Source organism: Atractosteus spatula (genome assembly GCF_055471065.1).
Source record: "Atractosteus spatula isolate fAtrSpa1 chromosome 26 unlocalized genomic scaffold, fAtrSpa1.hap1 SUPER_26_unloc_1, whole genome shotgun sequence".
Taxonomy (NCBI): domain Eukaryota; kingdom Metazoa; phylum Chordata; class Actinopteri; order Semionotiformes; family Lepisosteidae; genus Atractosteus; species Atractosteus spatula.
This window is the reverse complement of record NW_028296644.1, coordinates 1,201,941-1,223,389: the sequence shown is the minus strand read 5'-3', so window position 1 is coordinate 1,223,389 and position 21,449 is coordinate 1,201,941. Positions and strand designations below refer to the sequence as shown.

The window sequence follows — 21,449 nt, the reverse complement described above, 5'->3', positions numbered from 1 at the left end:
TGATTTCGAATGAGTTCTGTATGCGTTAAAAGACAGCTATACACACAGAAAACATGCAGGGTGTTTCCCGAGCCGAAACACAGTGCCTTTTTCCAAGCCATTTGACAAAGCCCGCCCACTGAAAACTGCAGCAGATCGTGTAAAGACGTTCGACTTTGTAACTACTGCAAGAACAGGAAGCAGAATAAATTCCTCTTTTCAAACTGTCAAAGGTTTGCCTTGCGAACGCTGCAGGACATCGCACAATCTCTTTTGAACGGGGACAAATGATTTCTTATGGGGCGCAGTAAGAACAGACGTTTTAAAAGCTCCACTCATGCCGGCGATGCAGCACGAAGAAGCGCAACCTAGCATTTGACAGACAAAAGCCGGGCGCCGCTACGAGAATCTTAAAGGGCATTCTGAGCGATGTCTGCTTACACGCAGTCCGATACGGGTGCTGAAAGCTTGAGCAACTCTCAATATCATGCTGCCTTTCCCCGGAGTAAATCTGTTTCATTAAAAGAATGCTTCTCGCAGGTTCAATAAGGCCCCCTGGTAATTGGAGAAATCAATGATTTCGAATGAATTCTGTATGCGTTAAAAGACAGCTATACACACAGAAAACATGCAGGATGTTTCCCGAGCCGAAACACAGTGCGTTTTTCCACGACTTTGACAAAGCTCGCCCACTGAAAACTGCAGCAGATCGTGTAAAGACGTTCAACTTTGTAACTACTGCAAGCACAGGAAGCAGAATAAATTCCTCTTTTCAAACTGTCAAAGGTTTGCTTTGCGAACGCTGCAGGACATCGCACAATCTCTTTTGAACGGGGACAAATGATTTCTTATGGGGCGCAGTAAGTACAGACGTTTAAAAAGCTCCACTCATGCGACGATGCAGCATGAAGAAGCGCAACCTAGCGTTTGACAGACAAAAGCCGGGCGCCGCTACGAGCAATATGAAATCAAACTGACAGAACACGGCGTTTCGCGCTGACTCAAAAGTGTTCTCGACAGATCTGTTCCCTGCATAACGCTGAAAGAGCTAAAGAGCGTTTCTGTCGACAAGAAACAAGTTCATTTCTTTCTACCATGATGTCACCATGACAAAATCTGTCTTTAAACACCTTGCTCAGTCTCTGACGAGACTGTCAAAAATTGCTTTCGCCGATTGTATTGCAAACCGGCGGAAGCGGTGTATTGGGAAAAGTTTTCAACTAGCAATAATCGCGCCTCGGCAATTCAATTTTTCAATTTTTAAGAACTTTATTTTCTTTTCACAAAAAAGTACAGGACATCACAATTTAGAACGCTTTACATTAATATACATACTTAAAACAGTATATATGATCACATCTCATTACATTTTGACACGGTACCAGTTACATAGCAACAATTTCTTTTTTTCTGGTGCAAATCACATTCTTTACTTAAACATGATAATGTTTTTCACAGTTTCTTGAGATATTGACCTATGCTCTCTATTTCCCACAGATTTTCTGCTTCCTCCCTCCCTTCTCTCCACAGATCTCTGAGGTAATAGTTCTCTCGGGTGATGAACAGGGCCAGGCTACCTGCTGCCTTGACTGGGACCTCGATGCCTTTGAACAGCCCCATGTTCCTCACTCTCCACAGGGCGTTTTTCCCACTGTTCACCACGGCCCAGATCCTGTCAAACACGTCAGGAGGAAGTTTGACAGGAGAGATGCCGTATATGACGAAAGCAGCGGTCAGGGTAAATTGGGGCGAGAGAGCTTGCAACCAATCTTCAAACTGTGCCCAGAAGGCCTTAGCAAAAAAGCAGGACCACAGGAGATGGGTCACATTCTCCTCCTCGCCGCAGCCCACCCTAACGCAGCGAGGGCTGGGGGTGAGGCCCCTACGGTACAAGAAAGTTCGTACCGGTAAGCACTGGTGGACGACACTCCAGGCTAAATCTCTGTGAATGTTGCACAGAAACTTAGAGGATGTGTGTTTCCACACCTTCCTTGTTTGGGCTGATGTTAAAATGCCCACAGGGGTCTGCCTATTGTTCTGGGGTGCAACGAAATCTTCCAGTTTTTGGACGCTGACATCTCGGAGGGGAATATGGCCAATTGGGTGAGATCTTAGAAAACGTTTAACTGTCCCATAAATTGCAGGGCATGTGTCAGAGAGTGGGACATCCAGCTTGGGTCTGACACCCCACACTCTGAACACCTCCCTACCTATCCAGAGCCTGGAAAAATAAGTCCAGGTACGCGCTGCAGGTGCTGTTGCAAAGCCTCTCAGCACAGAGGCCAGGAAAATGCACAGCAGCTTCGTAGCAATATCTGGGACAGACTTCCCCCCTGAGGGTAGCGGCCTGTACATTATTTCCCTTCTGAGTCTTTCCTGCTTCCCACCCCATAGAAATTGAAACATCAATCTCCTCAGCACCGCCGCAACACGGTGTGGGATTGGGAAGGTAGAAGCCAGAAAATTCAAGACAGGCAAGAGCTCAGCTTTGATGACCAGCACCTTCCCTGTCATGGTGAGGTCTCGGTCCTTCCATTGCATCAGTTTTTTGTTTAAGATTGGCAATTTGTTCTGCCAATTTACTGTTCCCATCTCTTCTCCAAAATACACCCCCAGGACCTTAATTCTCTTCTCTTGCAGCCTGAGATCATGTCCTTCTTTTGGCTCCCTCCAGTTCTGATAAAAAATCTCACTCTTAGATTTGTTAATTTTTGCAGAGGAAGCCAAAGAGAAACGATCACAGCACTGCAGAGCTCTGCTAATTGAGGCATTGTCAGAGAGGAGCAGGGTGACGTCATCCATGTATAGAGATGTCTTTACCTCTCCTCCCCCACTTCCAGGCACTGGTATCCCATTAATGGCCTGATCCTGGCGCAAGGCACAGGCTAAGGGCTCCATAGCCAAAACGAATAACAAGGGGGATAATGGGCAGCCCTGCCTCACCTCTGAACAGACTTCAAAGGGGCGTGATCTATTGCCATTAACCATTACTCTGCTGTTGCTACCTGTGTACAGCAGGTTAATCCACTTTCTCATGATGGGGCCAAACTTCATGTGCTCAAGTACCGATGTTAAGTACTGCCGGTTTAGGCGGTCAAAGGCCTTTTCTAGGTCTACACCTAAAATGCACGGAGGGAGGGAGCGATCCTCCGAGTACAGACAGACATCCCTCAACAAGGCCAGGTTGTCGCTCATCAGGCGTCCTGCTATCCCACAAGTCTGTTCTTTCCCTACCAGTGAGGCCACTACATTTTGTAGGCGCAGGAAAAGGGCTTTGGACAGGATCTTAGTGTCCACGCCTAACAGGCTGAGGGGTCTCCAGTTCTTTATGTCATTCTTTGCTCCTTTCTTAAACAAGAGAGAGATAGTGCCTTCTCTTAAGGAGTCAGGCAGCAATTCTGTCTTATAGCTTTCCTCGAATAGGAGCAGTAGCGGATCCTGAAGCAGATCCCAAAAGGTGCAATAAAATTCTTTAGGGAGCCCGTCAGCACCCGGAGTTTTCCCCTTCTGTAAGCTCTCCATAGCCTGTCTCAGCTCTTCTACTGTCAAATCCCTCTCAAGTACTTCCCTATCTTCTTCACTCAAAACGTTTTCTAGCTTTGAGGTGAAAAAATGAATTTCTTCATCCTTTACCTCTGTAGAGCTGTACAGTCTTGAGTAGAAGGCCTCGGTGCAGGAGAGGATAGCACTCGGCTCTGTTCTCTCTCGTCCCTCCTCATCAACTACACTTTCCATGACAGACTTGGAGCCTACCACTTTCCTGAAAAAGAAGCGAGTACACTTCTCATTTTCTTCCAAGAACTGCACTCTGCTTCTTAACAGCACTCCTCGACTACTTTCTTCGGCTATGCTCCGGATGTCCTTTTTTAAAAGGGTGATATCCTCGAGCACATCGAAGCCACTGTGCAGCATCGTGTAGAGACGCTGCAGCTGCCTCTGTTTCCTGGCTAGCACTCCTCTCCGTCTGGCAGCAGCCTTCCTTCCCTCAGCCATGAAAAAGGCCTTTGTCCTCACCTTCACCTCCTCCCACCACTCTCCTACTGACCCGTACAAACACTGCAAGGACAGCCACTGTGATAGTTTCTCCTTGTAGCGGGATACTACCCCCTCGTTCTCTAGCAGCTTTGTGTTGAGTTTCCAGAGGCCTGGGCCAAAGACAGTCCCGCCCTGGAGTTCCACTCTACACCCTAAAGCCTGATGATCTGAGAAGAAGACAGGCTGAAGAGTGACCCCAACAACTTTCACTCTCGCTGAGACAAAGCAATAGTCAATTCTGGAGCTGCTATTCCTCCCTGACCATGTATATCCTGCTGTTGTGAGATATATACATCTATATGTGTCTGAGAGTTTAAAGTCTTGAACTAAGTTTTGCAGGGCCAGTGAGCTGGAATCCAATTTTATCGGAGAGCTAGACTGCCTGTCTGTGTGCTCTAAGATACAATTAAAATCCCCTCCCACTATCACGTCTGTGCTACATAACAATAGGGGAGAGAGTGCCTTGAGTAGCTCCACCCTTCCTCCCACGTCAGTAGGACAATACACATTGATTAGCCGCAGGTTAACGGTCCCCCATTCCACATCCACACACAGCAACCTGCCATCTATGACCCTCTGAATACTTTTCAATTTGAAAGCCCATCCTTTGAAAAGAATGGCCACGCCAGAGGCTCTGTTGTTATTGTCCCCTGACCAAACAGAAGGCCCCTTATCCCACCTATCTTCAAAGCTTTTATACCTCTCTTGATAGGCTAAAGCACACTCCTGCAACATCAACACATCTCCCTCTCTCTGCTGGAGGTAATCAAAGACAGACTGACATTTAACTCTGTCATTGATACCTCTGGTGTTAAGAGAAATTATGTTTAGAGCCATATTACATAAGAAAGTGGAACCAGTCTTTACAAAACACATTTCTCTTCTGTCTCACCTGTTACCTTCTTCTTTTTCTTTTTCTTCTTACCAATTTCCTGCCAGCCATCCTCTGAATGAGACTTCATCAGGGTGGCAGCAGTAAAAGCGTTCACAGAGTCCATTTCAAGGAAGGGGCTAGAGGGAGGGGTGGAGGGGTTCCAGCTGTCCCCATCGCCATGCTCTCCTTCCTCCTCGCTCGGGGAGAAAACAGAGTCATTTTTCCTTTTCCTCACGTCCAGCTCCTGGGAGCACTGAGGGGAAAGGGGTGCAGCCGATGCACCAGTCTCCTCTTCCCCCTCACCCACCAGCTGCTGCAGATCCTCCGTGATGGACTGGATGGAGGAGAGGAGGGCATCTAAACTTCACAGGCTACGATACTGCCACTGCGCAAAGTTGACGGTTGCCAGGCAACCGCGGGGATCCTATGGAAATCGTTATCAATCGTCTCATGGCATGTCGTTGCTGTAACGCTTCATATTTGTCGTCTTCTTCTTATAGCTCGAGGTTTTGAAGAATTTCATGACAGACAAGGTCTCCGTTGGGAACAAAGGGCGTTGTGAGAAAACCGTTGCTTATTTTCAGCAGCAGAAATACAACCCTTTAAATACAAGATGACAGAACAACGATGAAGGGCATGCCGGGAGGAAATCATGCACTACAGAGGAAAGGGGGCGGCCACGTACAGTTCACATTCAAGCCACAAGTACTCTTCTCGGATGTTGCACAAACAAATCATAACGCCCTGAAAGCATTGCAGCATGTCTGTGTCCCACTTCCCGTAGCTGCAGGACGACTGACACGAACGGACAAACACAATCTGTGGCGTTTAGCGTGACATAGTCTTGCAGGCATCGTGCTGTCTCACTGCAATACTATACCGCTGGAGGAAACAGTCCATCTGGCCATGAAACTCATTTGAATGTCTAGCTACAGTAACTAACAATATCATGATTTGTTCACGATGTGTGGAATCAGCACGTCCCGGAGACAGCGTCCGATATCGTAAGCATTATCTGGTGGTGTCCTGCAGGGTTCCAGCAGCTGTGCGTTGGTGGTATAGTGGTGAGCATAGCTGCCTTCCAAGCAGTTGACCCGGGTTCGATTCCCGGCCAACGCAGCGCCGAGTGTCTGTAACTTCTCTTATGAACCTAAAAATGTGACCAGCAAAGCCTTTTTTGAAAGAGGTTGCACAAATGAATTGGGGGAGAATCTTACAGGGGATTCTTTGCGATGTCTGCATACACGCAGTCCGATATGGGTGCTGAAAACTTGAGAAACTCTCAATATCATGCTGCCTTTCCCCGGAGTAAATCTGTTTCATTAAAAGAATGCTTCTCGCAGGTTCAAAAAGGGCCCCTGTTAATTGGAGAAATCAATGATTTCGAATGAGTTCTGTATGCGTTAAAAGACAGCGTTACACACAGAAAACATGCAGGGTGTTTCCCGAGCCGAAACACAGTGCCTTTTTCCAAGCCATTTGAGAAAGCCCGCCCACTGAAAACTGCAGCAGATCGTGTAAAGACGTTCAACTTTGTAACTACTGCAAGCACAGGAAGCAGAATAAATTCCTCTTTTCAAACTGTCAAAGGTTTGCTTTGCGAACGCTGCAGGACATCGCACAATCTCTTTTGAACGGGGACAAATGATTTCTTATGGGGCGCAGTAAGTACAGACGTTTAAAAAGCTCCACTCATGCGACGATGCAGCATGAAGAAGCGCAACCTAGCGTTTGACAGACAAAAGCCGGGCGCCGCTACGAGCAATATGAAATCAAACTGACAGAACACGGCGTTTCGCGCTGACTCAAAAGTGTTCTCGACAGATCTGTTCCCTGCATAACGCTGAAAGAGCTAAAGAGGGTTTCTGTCGATAAGAAACAAGTTCATTTCTTTCTACCATGATGTCACCATGACAAAATCTGTCTTTAAACACCTTGCTCAGTCTCTGACGAGACTGTCAAAAATTGCTTTCGCCGATTGTATTGCAAACCGGCGGAAGCGGGGTATTGGGAAAAGTTTTCAACTAGCAATAATCGCGCCTCGGCTAAACCTCACAGGCTACGATACTGCCACTGCGCAAAGCTGACGGTTGCCAGGCAACCGCGGGGATCCTATGGAAATCGTTATCAATCGTCTCATGGCATGTCGTTGCTGTAACGCTTCATATTTGTCGTCTTCTTCTTATAGCTCGAGGTTTTGAAGAATTTCATGACAGACAAGGTCTCCGTTGGGAACAAAGGGCGTTGTGAGAAAACCGTTGCTTATTTTCAGCAGCAGAAATACAACCCTTTAAATACAAGATGACAGAACAATGACGAAGGGCATGCCAGGAGGAAATCATGCACTACAGAGGAAAGGGGGCGGCCACGTACAGTTCACATTCAAGCCACAAGTACTCTTCTCGGATGTTGCACAAACAAATCATAACGCCCTGAAAGCATTGCAGCATGTCTTTGTCCCACTTCCCGTAGCTGCAGGACGACTGACACGAACGGACAAACACAATCTGTGGCGTTTAGCGTGACATAGTCTTGCAGGCATCGTGCTGTCTCACTGCAATACTATACCGCTGGAGGAAACAGTCCATCTGGCCATGAAACTCATTTGAACGTCTAGCTACAGTAACTAACAATATCATGATTTGTTCACGATGTGTGGAATCAGCACGTCCCGGAGACAGCGTCCGATATCGTGAGCATTATCTGGTGGTGTCCTGCAGGGCTCCAGCAGCTGTGCGTTGGTGGTATAGTGGTGAGCATAGCTGCCTTCCAAGCAGTTGACCCGGGTTCGATTCCCGGCCAACGCAGCGCCGAGTGTCTGTAACTTCTCTTATGAACCTAAAAATGTGACCAGCAAAGCCTTTTTTGAAAGAGGTTGCACAAATGAATTGGGGGAGAATCTTACAGGGGATTCTTTGCGATGTCTGCATACACGCAGTCCGATATGGGTGCTGAAAACTTGAGAAACTCTCAATATCATGCTGCCTTTCCCCGGAGTAAATCTGTTACATTGAAAGACAGCTTCTCGCAGGTTCAAAAAGGGCCCCTGTTAATTGGAGAAATCAATGATTTCGAATGAGTTCTGTATGCGTTAAAAGACAGCTATACACACAGAAAACATGCAGGGTGTTTCCAGAGCCGAAACACAGTGCCTTTTTCCAAGCCATTTGACAAAGCCCGCCCACTGAAAACTGCAGCAGATCGTGTAAAGACGTTCGACTTTGTAACTACTGCAAGAACAGGAAGCAGAATAAATTCCTCTTTTCAAACTGTCAAAGGTTTACCTTGCGAACGCTGCAGGACATCGCACAATCTTTTTTGAACGGGGACAAATGATTTCTTATGGGGCGCAGTAAGAACAAACGTTTTAATAGCTCCACTCATGCCGGCGATGCAGCACGAAGAAGCGCAACCTAGCATTTGACAGACAAAAGCCGGGCGCCGCTACGAGAATCTTAAAGAGCATTCTGAGCGATGTCTGCATACACGCAGTCCGATATGGGTGCTGAAAGCTTGAGAAACTCTCAATATCATGCTGCCTTTCCCCGGAGTAAATCTGTTACATTGAAAGACAGCTTCTCGCAGGTTCAAAAAGGGCCCCTGTTAATTGGAGAAATCAATGATTTCGAATGAGTTCTGTATGCGTTAAAAGACAGCTATACACAGAAAACATGCAGGGTGTTTCCCGAGCCGAAACACAGTGCCTTTTTCCAAGCCATTTGACAAAGCCCGCCCACTGAAAACTGCAGCAGATCGTGTAAAGACGTTCGACTTTGTAACTACTGCAAGAACAGGAAGCAGAATAAATTCCTCTTTTCAAACTGTCAAAGGTTTGCCTTGCGAACGCTGCAGGACATCGCACAATCTCTTTTGAACGGGGACAAATGATTTCTTATGGGGCGCAGTAAGAACAGACGTTTTAAAAGCTCCACTCATGCCGGCGATGCAGCACGAAGAAGCGCAACCTAGCATTTGACAGACAAAAGCCGGGCGCCGCTACGAGAATCTTAAAGGGCATTCTGAGCGATGTCTGCTTACACGCAGTCCGATACGGGTGCTGAAAGCTTGAGCAACTCTCAATATCATGCTGCCTTTCCCCGGAGTAAATCTGTTTCATTAAAAGAATGCTTCTCGCAGGTTCAATAAGGCCCCCTGGTAAATGGAGAAATCAATGATTTCGAATGAATTCTGTATGCGTTAAAAGACAGCTATACACACAGAAAACATGCAGGATGTTTCCCGAGCCGAAACACAGTGCGTTTTTCCACGACTTTGACAAAGCTCGCCCACTGAAAACTGCAGCAGATCGTGTAAAGACGTTCAACTTTGTAACTACTGCAAGCACAGGAAGCAGAATAAATTCCTCTTTTCAAACTGTCAAAGGTTTGCTTTGCGAACGCTGCAGGACATCGCACAATCTCTTTTGAACGGGGACAAATGATTTCTTATGGGGCGCAGTAAGTACAGACGTTTAAAAAGCTCCACTCATGCGACGATGCAGCATGAAGAAGCGCAACCTAGCGTTTGACAGACAAAAGCCGGGCGCCGCTACGAGCAATATGAAATCAAACTGACAGAACACGGCGTTTCGCGCTGACTCAAAAGTGTTCTCGACAGATCTGTTCCCTGCATAACGCTGAAAGAGCTAAAGAGCGTTTCTGTCGAGAAGAAACAAGTTCATTTCTTTCTACCATGATGTCACCATGACAAAATCTGTCTTTAAACACCTTGCTCAGTCTCTGACGAGACTGTCAAAAATTGCTTTCGCCGATTGTATTGCAAACCGGCGGAAGCGGGGTATTGGGAAAAGTTTTCAACTAGCAATAATCGCACCTCGGCTAAACCTCACAGGCTACGATACTGCCACTGCGCAAAGTTGACGGTTGCCAGGCAACCGCGGGGATCCTATGGAAATCGTTATCAATCGTCTCATGGCATGTCGTTGCTGTAACGCTTCATATTTGTCGTCTTCTTCTTATAGCTCGAGGTTTTGAAGAATTTCATGACAGACAAGGTCTCCGTTGGGAACAAAGGGCGTTGTGAGAAAACCGTTGCTTATTTTCAGCAGCAGAAATACAACCTTTTAAATACAAGATGACAGAACAATGACGAAGGGCATGCCGGGAGGAAATCATGCACTACAGAGGAAAGGGGGCGGCCACGTACAGTTCACATTCAAGCCACAAGTACTCTTCTCGGATGTTGCACAAACAAATCATAACGCCCTGAAAGCATTGCAGCATGTCTGTGTCCCACTTCCCGTAGCTGCAGGACGTCTGACACGAACGGACAAACACAATCTGTGGCGTTTAGCGTGACATAGTCTTGCAGGCATCGTGCTGTCTCACTGCAATACTATACCGCTGGAGGAAACAGTCCATCTGGCCATGAAACTCATTTGAACGTCTAGCTACAGTAACTAACAATATCATGATTTGTTCACGATGTGTGGAATCAGCACGTCCCGGAGACAGCGTCCGATATCGTGAGCATTATCTGGTGGTGTCCTGCAGGGCTCCAGCAGCTGTGCGTTGGTGGTATAGTGGTGAGCATAGCTGCCTTCCAAGCAGTTGACCCGGGTTCGATTCCCGGCCAACGCAGCGCCGAGTGTCTGTAACTTCTCTTATGAACCTAAAAATGTGACCAACAAAGCAAAGCCTTTTTTGAAAGAGGTTGCACAAATGAATTGGGGGAGAATCTTACAGGGGATTCTTTGCGATGTCTGCATACACGCAGTCCGATATGGGTGCTGAAAACTTGAGAAACTCTCAATATCATGCTGCCTTTCCCCGGAGTAAATCTGTTACATTGAAAGACAGCTTCTCGCAGGTTCAAAAAGGGCCCCTGTTAATTGGAGAAATCAATGATTTCGAATGAGTTCTGTATGCGTTAAAAAACAGCTATACACACAGAAAACATGCAGGGTGTTTCCCGAGCCGAAACACAGTGCCTTTTTCCAAGCCATTTGACAAAGCCCGCCCACTGAAAACTGCAGCAGATCTTGTAAAGACGTTCGACTTTGTAACTACTGCAAGAACAGGAAGCAGAATAAATTCCTCTTTTCAAACTGTCAAAGGTTTGCCTTGCGAACGCTGCAGGACATCGCACAATCTCTTTTGAACGGGGACAAATGATTTCTTATGGGGCGCAGTAAGAACAGACGTTTTAAAAGCTCCACTCATGCCGGCGATGCAGCACGAAGAAGCGCAACCTAGCATTTGACAGACAAAAGCCGGGCGCCGCTACGAGAATCTTAAAGGGCATTCTGAGCGATGTCTGCTTACACGCAGTCCGATACGGGTGCTGAAAGCTTGAGCAACTCTCAATATCATGCTGCCTTTCCCCGGAGTAAATCTGTTTCATTAAAAGAATGCTTCTCGCAGGTTCAATAAGGCCCCCTGGTAATTGGAGAAATCAATGATTTCGAATGAATTCTGTATGCGTTAAAAGACAGCTATACACACAGAAAACATGCAGGATGTTTCCCGAGCCGAAACACAGTGCGTTTTTCCACGACTTTGACAAAGCCCACCCACTGAAAACTGCAGCAGATCGTTTAAACACGTTCAACTTTGTAACTACTGCAAGCACAGGAAGCAGAATAAATTCCTCTTTTCAAACTGTCAAAGGTTTGCTTTGCGAACGCTGCAGGACATCGCACAATCTCTTTTGAACGGGGACAAATGATTTCTTATGGGGCGCAGTAAGTACAGACGTTTAAAAAGCTCCACTCATGCGACGATGCAGCATGAAGAAGCGCTACCTACCGTTTGACAGACAAAAGCCGGGCGCCGCTACGAGCAATATGAAATCAAACTGACAGAACACGGCGTTTCGCGCTGACTCAAAAGTGTTCTCGACAGATCTGTTCCCTGCATAACGCTGAAAGAGCTAAAGAGGGTTTCTGTCGACAAGAAACAAGTTCATTTCTTTCTACCATGATGTCACCATGACAAAATCTGTCTTTAAACACCTTGCTCAGTCTCTGACGAGACTGTCAAAAATTGCTTTCGCCGATTGTATTGCAAACCGGCGGAAGCGGGGTATTGGGAAAAGTTTTCAACTAGCAATAATCGCGCCTCGGCTAAACCTCACAGGCTACGATACTGCCACTGCGCAAAGTTGACGGTTGCCAGGCAACCGCGGGGATCCTATGGAAATCGTTATCAATCGTCTCATGGCATGTCGTTGCTGTAACGCTTCATATTTGTCGTCTTCTTCTTATAGCTCGAGGTTTTGAAGAATTTCATGACAGACAAGGTCTCCGTTGGGAACAAAGGGCGTTGTGAGAAAACCGTTGCTTATTTTCAGCAGCAGAAATACAACCCATTAAATACAAGATGACAGAACAATGACGAAGGGCATGCCGGGAGGAAATCATGCACTACAGAGGAAAGGGGGCGGCCACGTACAGTTCACATTCAAGCCACAAGTACTCTTCTCGGATGTTGCACAAACAAATCATAACGCCCTGAAAGCATTGCAGCATGTCTGTGTCCCACTTCCCGTAGCTGCAGGACGACTGACACGAACGGACAAACACAATCTGTGGCGTTTAGCGTGACATAGTCTTGCAGGCATCGTGCTGTCTCACTGCAATACTATACCGCTGGAGGAAACAGTCCATCTGGCCATGAAACTCATTTGAACGTCTAGCTACAGTAACTAACAATATCATGATTTGTTCACGATGTGTGGAATCAAAACGTCCCGGAGACAGCGTCCGATATCGTGAGCATTATCTGGTGGTGTCCTGCAGGGCTCCAGCAGCTGTGCGTTGGTGGTATAGTGGTGAGCATAGCTGCCTTCCAAGCAGTTGACCCGGGTTCGATTCCCGGCCAACGCAATGCCGAGTGTCTGTAACTTCTCTTATGAACCTAAAAATGTGACCAGCAAAGCAAAGCCTTTTTTGAAAGAGGTTGCACAAATGAATTGGGGGAGAATCTTACAGGGGATTCTTTGCGATGTCTGCATACACGCAGTCCGATATGGGTGCTGAAAACTTGAGAAACTCTCAATATCATGCTGCCTTTCCCCGGAGTAAATCTGTTACATTGAAAGACAGCTTCTCGCAGGTTCAAAAAGGGCCCCTGTTAATTGGAGAAATCAATGATTTCGAATGAGTTCTGTATGCGTTAAAAGACAGCTATACACACAGAAAACATGCAGGGTGTTTCCCGAGCCGAAACACAGTGCCTTTTTCCAAGCCATTTGACAAAGCCCGCCCACTGAAAACTGCAGCAGATCGTGTAAAGACGTTCGACTTTGTAACTACTGCAAGAACAGGAAGCAGAATAAATTCCTCTTTTCAAACTGTCAAAGGTTTGCCTTGCGAACGCTGCAGGACATCGCACAATCTCTTTTGAACGGGGACAAATGATTTCTTATGGGGCGCAGTAAGAACAGACGTTTTAAAAGCTCCACTCATGCCAGCGATGCAGCACGAAGAAGCGCAACCTAGCATTTGACAGACAAAAGCCGGGCGCCGCTACGAGAATCTTAAAGGGCATTCTGAGCGATGTCTGCTTACACGCAGTCCGATACGGGTGCTGAAAGCTTGAGCAACTCTCAATATCATGCTGCCTTTCCCCGGAGTAAATCTGTTTCATTAAAAGAATGCTTCTCGCAGGTTCAATAAGGCCCCCTGGTAATTGGAGAAATCAATGATTTCGAATGAATTCTGTATGCGTTAAAAGACAGCTATACACACAGAAAACATGCAGGATGTTTCCCGAGCCGAAACACAGTGCGTTTTTCCACGACTTTGACAAAGCCCACCCACTGAAAACTGCAGCAGATCGTTTAAACACGTTCAACTTTGTAACTACTGCAAGCACAGGAAGCAGAATAAATTCCTCTTTTCAAACTGTCAAAGGTTTGCTTTGCGAACGCTGCAGGACATCGCACAATCTCTTTTGAACGGGGACAAATGATTTCTTATGGGGCGCAGTAAGTACAGACGTTTAAAAAGCTCCACTCATGCGACGATGCAGCATGAAGAAGCGCAACCTAGCGTTTGACAGACAAAAGCCGGGCGCCGCTACGAGCAATATGAAATCAAACTGACAGAACACGGCGTTTCGCGCTGACTCAAAAGTGTTCTCGACAGATCTGTTCCCTGCATAACGCTGAAAGAGCTAAAGAGGGTTTCTGTCGACAAGAAACAAGTTCATTTCTTTCTACCATGATGTCACCATGACAAAATCTGTCTTTAAACACCTTGCTCAGTCTCTGACGAGACTGTCAAAAATTGCTTTCGCCGATTGTATTGCAAACCGGCGGAAGCGGGGTATTGGGAAAAGTTTTCAACTAGCAATAATCGCGCCTCGGCTAAACCTCACAGGCTACGATACTGCCACTGCGCAAAGTTGACGGTTGCCAGGCAACCGCGGGGATCCTATGGAAATCGTTATCAATCGTCTCATGGCATGTCGTTGCTGTAACGCTTCATATTTGTCGTCTTCTTCTTATAGCTCGAGGTTTTGAAGAATTTCATGACAGACAAGGTCTCCGTTGGGAACAAAGGGCGTTGTGAGAAAACCGTTGCTTATTTTCAGCAGCAGAAATACAACCCATTAAATACAAGATGACAGAACAATGACGAAGGGCATGCCGGGAGGAAATCATGCACTACAGAGGAAAGGGGGCGGCCACGTACAGTTCACATTCAAGCCACAAGTACTCTTCTCGGGTGTTGCACAAACAAATCATAACGCCCTGAAAGCATTGCAGCATGTCTGTGTCCCACTTCCCGTAGCTGCAGGACGACTGACACGAACGGACAAACACAATCTGTGGCGTTTAGCGTGACATAGTCTTGCAGGCATCGTGCTGTCTCACTGCAATACTATACCGCTGGAGGAAACAGTCCATCTGGCCATGAAACTCATTTGAACGTCTAGCTACAGTAACTAACAATATCATGATTTGTTCACGATGTGTGGAATCAGCACGTCCCGGAGACAGCGTCCGATATCGTGAGCATTATCTGGTGGTGTCCTGCATGGCTCCAGCAGCTGTGCGTTGGTGGTATAGTGGTGAGCATAGCTGCCTTCCAAGCAGTTGACCCGGGTTCGATTCCCGGCCAACGCAGCGCCGAGTGTCTGTAACTTCTCTTATGAACCTAAAAATGTGACCAGCAAAGCAAAGCCTTTTTTGAAAGAGGTTGCACAAATGAATTGGGGGAGAATCTTACAGGGGATTCTTTGCGATGTCTGCATACACGCAGTCCGATATGGGTGCTGAAAACTTGAGAAACTCTCAATATCATGCTGCCTTTCCCCGGAGTAAATCTGTTACATTGAAAGACAGCTTCTCGCAGGTTCAAAAAGGGCCCCTGTTAATTGGAGAAATCAATGATTTCGAATGAGTTCTGTATGCGTTAAAAGACAGCTATACACACAGAAAACATGCAGGGTGTTTCCCGAGCCGAAACACAGTGCCTTTTTCCAAGCCATTTGACAAAGCCCGCCCACTGAAAACTGCAGCAGATCGTGTAAAGACGTTCGACTTTGTAACTACTGCAAGAACAGGAAGCAGAATAAATTCCTCTTTTCAAACTGTCAAAGGTTTGCCTTGCGAACGCTGCAGGACATCGCACAATCTCTTTTGAACGGGGACAAATGATTTCTTATGGGGCGCAGTAAGAACAGACGTTTTAAAAGCTCCACTCATGCCGGCGATGCAGCACGAAGAAGCGCAACCTAGCATTTGACAGACAAAAGCCGGGCGCCGCTACGAGAATCTTAAAGGGCATTCTGAGCGATGTCTGCTTACACGCAGTCCGATACGGGTGCTGAAAGCTTGAGCAACTCTCAATATCATGCTGCCTTTCCCCGGAGTAAATCTGTTTCATTAAAAGAATGCTTCTCGCAGGTGCAATAAGGCCCCCTGGTAATTGGAGAAATCAATGATTTCGAATGAATTCAGTATGCGTTAAAAGACAGCTATACACACAGAAAACATGCAGGATGTTTCCCGAGCCGAAACACAGTGCGTTTTTCCACGACTTTGACAAAGCTCGCCCACTGAAAACTGCAGCAGATCGTGTAAAGACGTTCAACTTTGTAACTACTGCAAGCACAGGAAGCAGAATAAATTCCTCTTTTCAAACTGTCAAAGGTTTGCTTTGCGAACGCTGCAGGACATCGCACAATCTCTTTTGAACGGGGACAAATGATTTCTTATGGGGCGCAGTAAGTACAGACGTTTAAAAAGCTCCACTCATGCGACGATGCAGCATGAAGAAGCGCAACCTAGCGTTTGACAGACAAAAGCCGGGCGCCGCTACGAGCAATATGAAATCAAACTGACAGAACACGGCGTTTCGCGCTGACTCAAAAGTGTTCTCGACAGATCTGTTCCCTGCATAACGCTGAAAGAGCTAAAGAGCGTTTCTGTCGAGAAGAAACAAGTTCATTTCTTTCTACCATGATGTCACCATGACAAAATCTGTCTTTAAACACCTTGCTCAGTCTCTGACGAGACTGTCAAAAATTGCTTTCGCCGATTGTATTGCAAACCGGCGGAAGCGGGGTATTGGGAAAAGTTTTCAACTAGCAATAATCGCGCCTCGGCTAAACCTCACAGGCTACGATACTGCCACTGCGCAAAGTTGACGGTTGCCAGGCAACCGCGGGGATCCTATGGAAATCGTTATCAATCGTCTCATGGCATGTCGTTGCTGTAACGCTTCATATTTGTCGTCTTCTTCTTATAGCTCGAGGTTTTGAAGAATTTCATGACAGACAAGGTCTCCGTTGGGAACAAAGGGCGTTGTGAGAAAACCGTTGCTTATTTTCAGCAGCAGAAATACAACCTTTTAAATACAAGATGACAGAACAATGACGAAGGGCATGCCGGGAGGAAATCATGCACTACAGAGGAAAGGGGGCGGCCACGTACAGTTCACATTCAAGCCACAAGTACTCTTCTCGGATGTTGCACAAACAAATCATAACGCCCTGAAAGCATTGCAGCATGTCTGTGTCCCACTTCCCGTAGCTGCAGGACGACTGACACGAACGGACAAACACAATCTGTGGCGTTTAGCGTGACATAGTCTTGCAGGCATCGTGCTGTCTCACTGCAATACTATACCGCTGGAGGAAACAGTCCATCTGGCCATGAAACTCATTTGAACGTCTAGCTACAGTAACTAACAATATCATGATTTGTTCACGATGTGTGGAATCAGCACGTCCCGGAGACAGCGTCCGATATCGTGAGCATTATCTGGTGGTGTCCTGCAGGGCTCCAGCAGCTGTGCGTTGGTGGTATAGTGGTGAGCATAGCTGCCTTCCAAGCAGTTGACCCGCGTTCGATTCCCGGCCAACGCAGCGCCGAGTGTCTGTAACTTCTCTTATGAACCTAAAAATGTGACCAGCAAAGCCTTTTTTGAAAGAGGTTGCACAAATGAATTGGGGGAGAATCTTACAGGGGATTCTTTGCGATGTCTGCATACACGCAGTCCGATATGGGTGCTGAAAACTTGAGAAACTCTCAATATCATGCTGCCTTTCCCCGGAGTAAATCTGTTACATTGAAAGACAGCTTCTCGCAGGTTCAAAATGGGCCCCTGTTAATTGGAGAAATCAATGATTTCGAATGAGTTCTGTATGCGTTAAAAGACAGCTATACACACAGAAATCATGCAGGGTGTTTCCCGAGCCGAAACACAGTGCCTTTTTCCAAGCCATTTGACAAAGCCCGCCCACTGAAAACTGCAGCAGATCGTGTAAAGACGTTCGACTTTGTAACTACTGCAAGAACAGGAAGCAGAATAAATTCCTCTTTTCAAACTGTCAAAGGTTTGCCTTGCGAACGCTGCAGGACATCGCACAATCTCTTTTGAACGGGGACAAATGATTTCTTATGGGGCGCAGTAAGAACAGACGTTTTAAAAGCTCCACTCATGCCGGCGATGCAGCACGAAGAAGCGCAACCTAGCATTTGACAGACAAAAGCCGGGCGCCGCTACGAGAATCTTAAAGGGCATTCTGAGCGATGTCTGCTTACACGCAGTCCGATACGGGTGCTGAAAGCTTGAGCAACTCTCAATATCATGCTGCCTTTCCCCGCAGTAAATCTGTTTCATTAAAAGAATGCTTCTCGCAGGTTCAATAAGGCCCCCTGGTAATTGGAGAAATCAATGATTTCGAATGAATTCTGTATGCGTTAAAAGACAGCTATACACACAGAAAACATGCAGGATGTTTCCCGAGCCGAAACACAGTGCGTTTTTCCACGACTTTGACAAAGCCCGCCCACTGAAAACTGCAGCAGATCGTGTAAAGACGTTCAACTTTGTAACTACTGCAAGCACAGGAAGCAGAATAAATTCCTCTTTTCAAACTGTCAAAGGTTTGCTTTGCGAACGCTGCAGGACATCGCACAATCTCTTTTGAACGGGGACAAATGATTTCTTATGGGGCGCAGTAAGTACAGACGTTTAAAAAGCTCCACTCATGCGACGATGCAGCATGAAGAAGCGCAACCTAGCGTTTGACAGACAAAAGCCGGGCGCCGCTACGAGCAATATGAAATCAAACTGACAGAACACGGCGTTTCGCGCTGACTCAAAAGTGTTCTCGACAGATCTGTTCCCTGCATAACGCTGAAAGAGCTAAAGAGCGTTTCTGTCGACAAGAAACAAGTTCATTTCTTTCTACCATGATGTCACCATGACAAAATCTGTCTTTAAACACCTTGCTCAGTCTCTGACGAGACTGTCAAAAATTGCTGTCGCCGATTGTATTGCAAACCGGCAGAAGCGGGGTATTGGGAAAAGTTTTCAACTAGCAATAATCGCGCCTCGGCTAAACCTCACAGGCTACGATACTGCCACTGCGCAAAGCTGACGGTTGCCAGGCAACCGCGGGGATCCTATGGAAATCGTTATCAATCGTCTCATGGCATGTCGTTGCTGTAACGCTTCATATTTGACGTCTTCTTCTTATAGCTCGAGGTTTTGAAGAATTTCATGACAGACAAGGTCTCCGTTGGGAACAAAGGGCGTTGTGAGAAAACCGTTGCTTATTTTCAGCAGCAGAAATACAACCCTTTAAATACAAGATGACAGAACAATGACGAAGGGCATGCCGGGAGGAAATCATGCACTACAGAGGAAAGGGGGCGGCCACGTACAGTTCACATTCAAGCCACAAGTACTCTTCTCGGATGTTGCACAAACAAATCATAACGCCCTGAAAGCATTGCAGCATGTCTGTGTCCCACTTCCCGTAGCTGCAGGACGACTGACACGAACGGACAAACACAATCTGTGGCGTTTAGCGTGACATAGTCTTGCAGGCATCGTGCTGTCTCACTGCAATACTATACCGCTGGAGGAAACAGTCCATCTGGCCATGAAACTCATTTGAACGTCTAGCTACAGTAACTAACAATATCATGATTTGTTCACGATGTGTGGAATCAGCACGTCCCGGAGACAGCGTCCGATATCGTGAGCATTATCTGGTGGTGTCCTGCAGGGCTCCAGCAGCTGTGCGTTGGTGGTATAGTGGTGAGCATAGCTGCCTTCCAAGCAGTTGACCCGGGTTCGATTCCCGGCCAACGCAGCGCCGAGTGTCTGTAACTTCTCTTATGAACCTAAAAATGTGACCAGCAAAGCCTTTTTTGAAAGAGGTTGCACAAATGAATTGGGGGAGAATCTTACAGGGGATTCTTTGCGATGTCTGCATACACGCAGTCCGATATGGGTGCTGAAAGCTTGAGAAACTCTCAATATCATGCTGCCTTTCCCCGGAGTAAATCTGTTACATTGAAAGACAGCTTCTCGCAGGTTCAAAAAGGGCCCCTGTTAATTGGAGAAATCAATGATTTCGAATGAGTTCTATATGCGTTAAAAGACAGCTATACACACAGAAAACATGCAGGGTGTTTCCCGAGCCGAAACACAGTGCCTTTATCCAAGCCATTTGACAAAGCCCGCCCACTGAAAACTGCAGCAGATCGTGTAAAGACGTTCGACTTTGTAACTACTGCAAGAACAGGAAGCAGAATAAATTCCTCTTTTCAAACTGTCAAAGGTTTGCCTTGCGAACGCTGCAGGACATCGCACAATCTCTTTTGAACGGGGACAAATGATTTCTTATGGGGCGCAGTAAGAACAGACGATTTAAAAGCTCCACTCATGCCGGCGATGCAGCACGAAGAAGCGCAACCTAGCATTTGACAGACAAAAGCCGGGCGCCGCTACGAGAATCTTAAAGGGCATTCTGAGCGATGTCTGCTTACACGCAGTCCGATACGGGTGCTGAAAGGTTGAGCAACTCTCAATGTCATGCTGCCTTTCCCCGGAGTAAATCTGTTACATTAAAAGAATGCTTCTCGCAGGTTCAAAAAGGCCCCCTGTTAATTGGAGAAATCAATGATTTCGAATGAATTCTGTATGTGTTAAAAAACAGCTATACACACAGAAAACATGCAGGATGTTTCCCGAGCCGAAAAACAGTACGTTTTTCCACGACTTTGACAAAGCCCGCCCACTGAAAACTGCAGCAGATCGTGTAAAGACGTTCAACTTTGTAACTACTGCAAGCACAGGAAGCAGAATAAATTCCTCTTTTCAAACTGTCAAAGGTTTGCTTTGTGAACGCTGCAGGACATCGCACAATCTCTTTTGAACGGGGACAAATGATTTCTTATGGGGCGCAGTAAGTACAGACGTTTAAAAAGCTCCACTCATGCGACGATGCAGCATGAAGAAGCGCAACCTAGCGTTTGACAGACAAAAGCCGGGCGCCGCTACGAGCAATATGAAATCAAACTGACAGAACACGACGTTTCGCGCTGACTCAAAAGTGTTCTCGACAGATCTGTTCCCTGCATAACGCTGAAAGAGCTAAAGAGCGTTTCTGTCGAGAAGAAACAAGTTCATTTCTTTCTACCATGATGTCACCATGACAAAATCTGTCTTTAAACACCTTGCTCAGTCTCTGACGAGACTGTCAAAAATTGCTTTTGCCGATTGTATTGCAAACCGGCGGAAGCAGGGTATTGGGAAAAGTTTTCAACTAGCAATAATCGCGCCTCGGCTAAACCTTCCAGGCTACGATACTGCCACTGCGCAAAGCTGACGGTTGCCAGGCAACCGCGGGGATCCTATGGAAATCGTTATCAATCGTCTCATGGCATGTCGTTGCTGTAACGCTTCATATTTGTCGTCTTCTTCTTATAGCTCGAAGTTTTGAAGAATTTCATGACAGACAAGGTCTCCGTTGGGAACAAAGGGCGTTGTGAGAAAACCGTTGCTTATTTTCAGCAGCAGAAATACAACCCTTTAAATACAAGATGACAGAACAATGACGAAGGGCATGCCGGGAGGAAATCATGCACTACAGAGGAAAGGGGGCGGCCACGTACAGTTCACATTCAAGCCACAAGTACTCTTCTCGGATGTTGCACAAACAAATCATAACGCCCTGAAAGCATTGCAGCATGTCTGTGTCCCACTTCCCGTAGCTGCAGGACGACTGACACGAACGGACAAACACAATCTGTGGCGTTTAGCGTGACATAGTCTTGCAGGCATCGTGCT

At 46.7% G+C, this 21,449-nt stretch overlaps 14 non-coding genes and 1 pseudogene across 14 annotated transcripts; 7 read left to right on the top strand and 8 right to left on the bottom strand.

Moving 5' to 3' along the window:
• Positions 1 to 1,118: 1,118 nt before the first annotated feature.
• On the bottom strand, positions 1,119 to 1,269 carry LOC148810349 (U4 spliceosomal RNA; annotated as a pseudogene).
• A 4,666-nt stretch (positions 1,270 to 5,935) lies between these two features.
• trnag-ucc (transfer RNA glycine (anticodon UCC)) lies at positions 5,936 to 6,007 on the top strand. The gene has a single exon. It is a non-coding gene; the product is annotated as a tRNA-Gly (tRNA).
• An 824-nt stretch (positions 6,008 to 6,831) lies between these two features.
• LOC148810347 (U4 spliceosomal RNA) lies at positions 6,832 to 6,973 on the bottom strand. The gene has a single exon (XR_016086777.1). It is a non-coding gene; the product is annotated as a U4 spliceosomal RNA (small nuclear RNA).
• Positions 6,974 to 7,623: 650 nt separating this feature from the next.
• On the top strand, positions 7,624 to 7,695 carry trnag-ucc (transfer RNA glycine (anticodon UCC)). The gene has a single exon. It is a non-coding gene; the product is annotated as a tRNA-Gly (tRNA).
• A 1,929-nt stretch (positions 7,696 to 9,624) lies between these two features.
• Positions 9,625 to 9,766, bottom strand: LOC148810345 (U4 spliceosomal RNA). Its single transcript, XR_016086716.1, has one exon. It is a non-coding gene; the product is annotated as a U4 spliceosomal RNA (small nuclear RNA).
• A 650-nt stretch (positions 9,767 to 10,416) lies between these two features.
• On the top strand, positions 10,417 to 10,488 carry trnag-ucc (transfer RNA glycine (anticodon UCC)). Its single transcript has one exon. It is a non-coding gene; the product is annotated as a tRNA-Gly (tRNA).
• Positions 10,489 to 11,870: 1,382 nt separating this feature from the next.
• Positions 11,871 to 12,012, bottom strand: LOC148810343 (U4 spliceosomal RNA). The gene has a single exon (XR_016086640.1). It is a non-coding gene; the product is annotated as a U4 spliceosomal RNA (small nuclear RNA).
• Positions 12,013 to 12,662: 650 nt separating this feature from the next.
• trnag-ucc (transfer RNA glycine (anticodon UCC)) lies at positions 12,663 to 12,734 on the top strand. The gene has a single exon. It is a non-coding gene; the product is annotated as a tRNA-Gly (tRNA).
• Positions 12,735 to 14,116: 1,382 nt separating this feature from the next.
• Positions 14,117 to 14,258, bottom strand: LOC148810341 (U4 spliceosomal RNA). The gene has a single exon (XR_016086639.1). It is a non-coding gene; the product is annotated as a U4 spliceosomal RNA (small nuclear RNA).
• Positions 14,259 to 14,908: 650 nt separating this feature from the next.
• On the top strand, positions 14,909 to 14,980 carry trnag-ucc (transfer RNA glycine (anticodon UCC)). The gene has a single exon. It is a non-coding gene; the product is annotated as a tRNA-Gly (tRNA).
• A 1,382-nt stretch (positions 14,981 to 16,362) lies between these two features.
• Positions 16,363 to 16,504, bottom strand: LOC148810339 (U4 spliceosomal RNA). Its single transcript, XR_016086638.1, has one exon. It is a non-coding gene; the product is annotated as a U4 spliceosomal RNA (small nuclear RNA).
• Positions 16,505 to 17,154: 650 nt separating this feature from the next.
• trnag-ucc (transfer RNA glycine (anticodon UCC)) lies at positions 17,155 to 17,226 on the top strand. The gene has a single exon. It is a non-coding gene; the product is annotated as a tRNA-Gly (tRNA).
• A 1,377-nt stretch (positions 17,227 to 18,603) lies between these two features.
• Positions 18,604 to 18,745, bottom strand: LOC148810337 (U4 spliceosomal RNA). Its single transcript, XR_016086714.1, has one exon. It is a non-coding gene; the product is annotated as a U4 spliceosomal RNA (small nuclear RNA).
• A 650-nt stretch (positions 18,746 to 19,395) lies between these two features.
• trnag-ucc (transfer RNA glycine (anticodon UCC)) lies at positions 19,396 to 19,467 on the top strand. The gene has a single exon. It is a non-coding gene; the product is annotated as a tRNA-Gly (tRNA).
• Positions 19,468 to 20,844: 1,377 nt separating this feature from the next.
• On the bottom strand, positions 20,845 to 20,986 carry LOC148810335 (U4 spliceosomal RNA). Its single transcript, XR_016086748.1, has one exon. It is a non-coding gene; the product is annotated as a U4 spliceosomal RNA (small nuclear RNA).
• Positions 20,987 to 21,449: the final 463 nt, after the last annotated feature.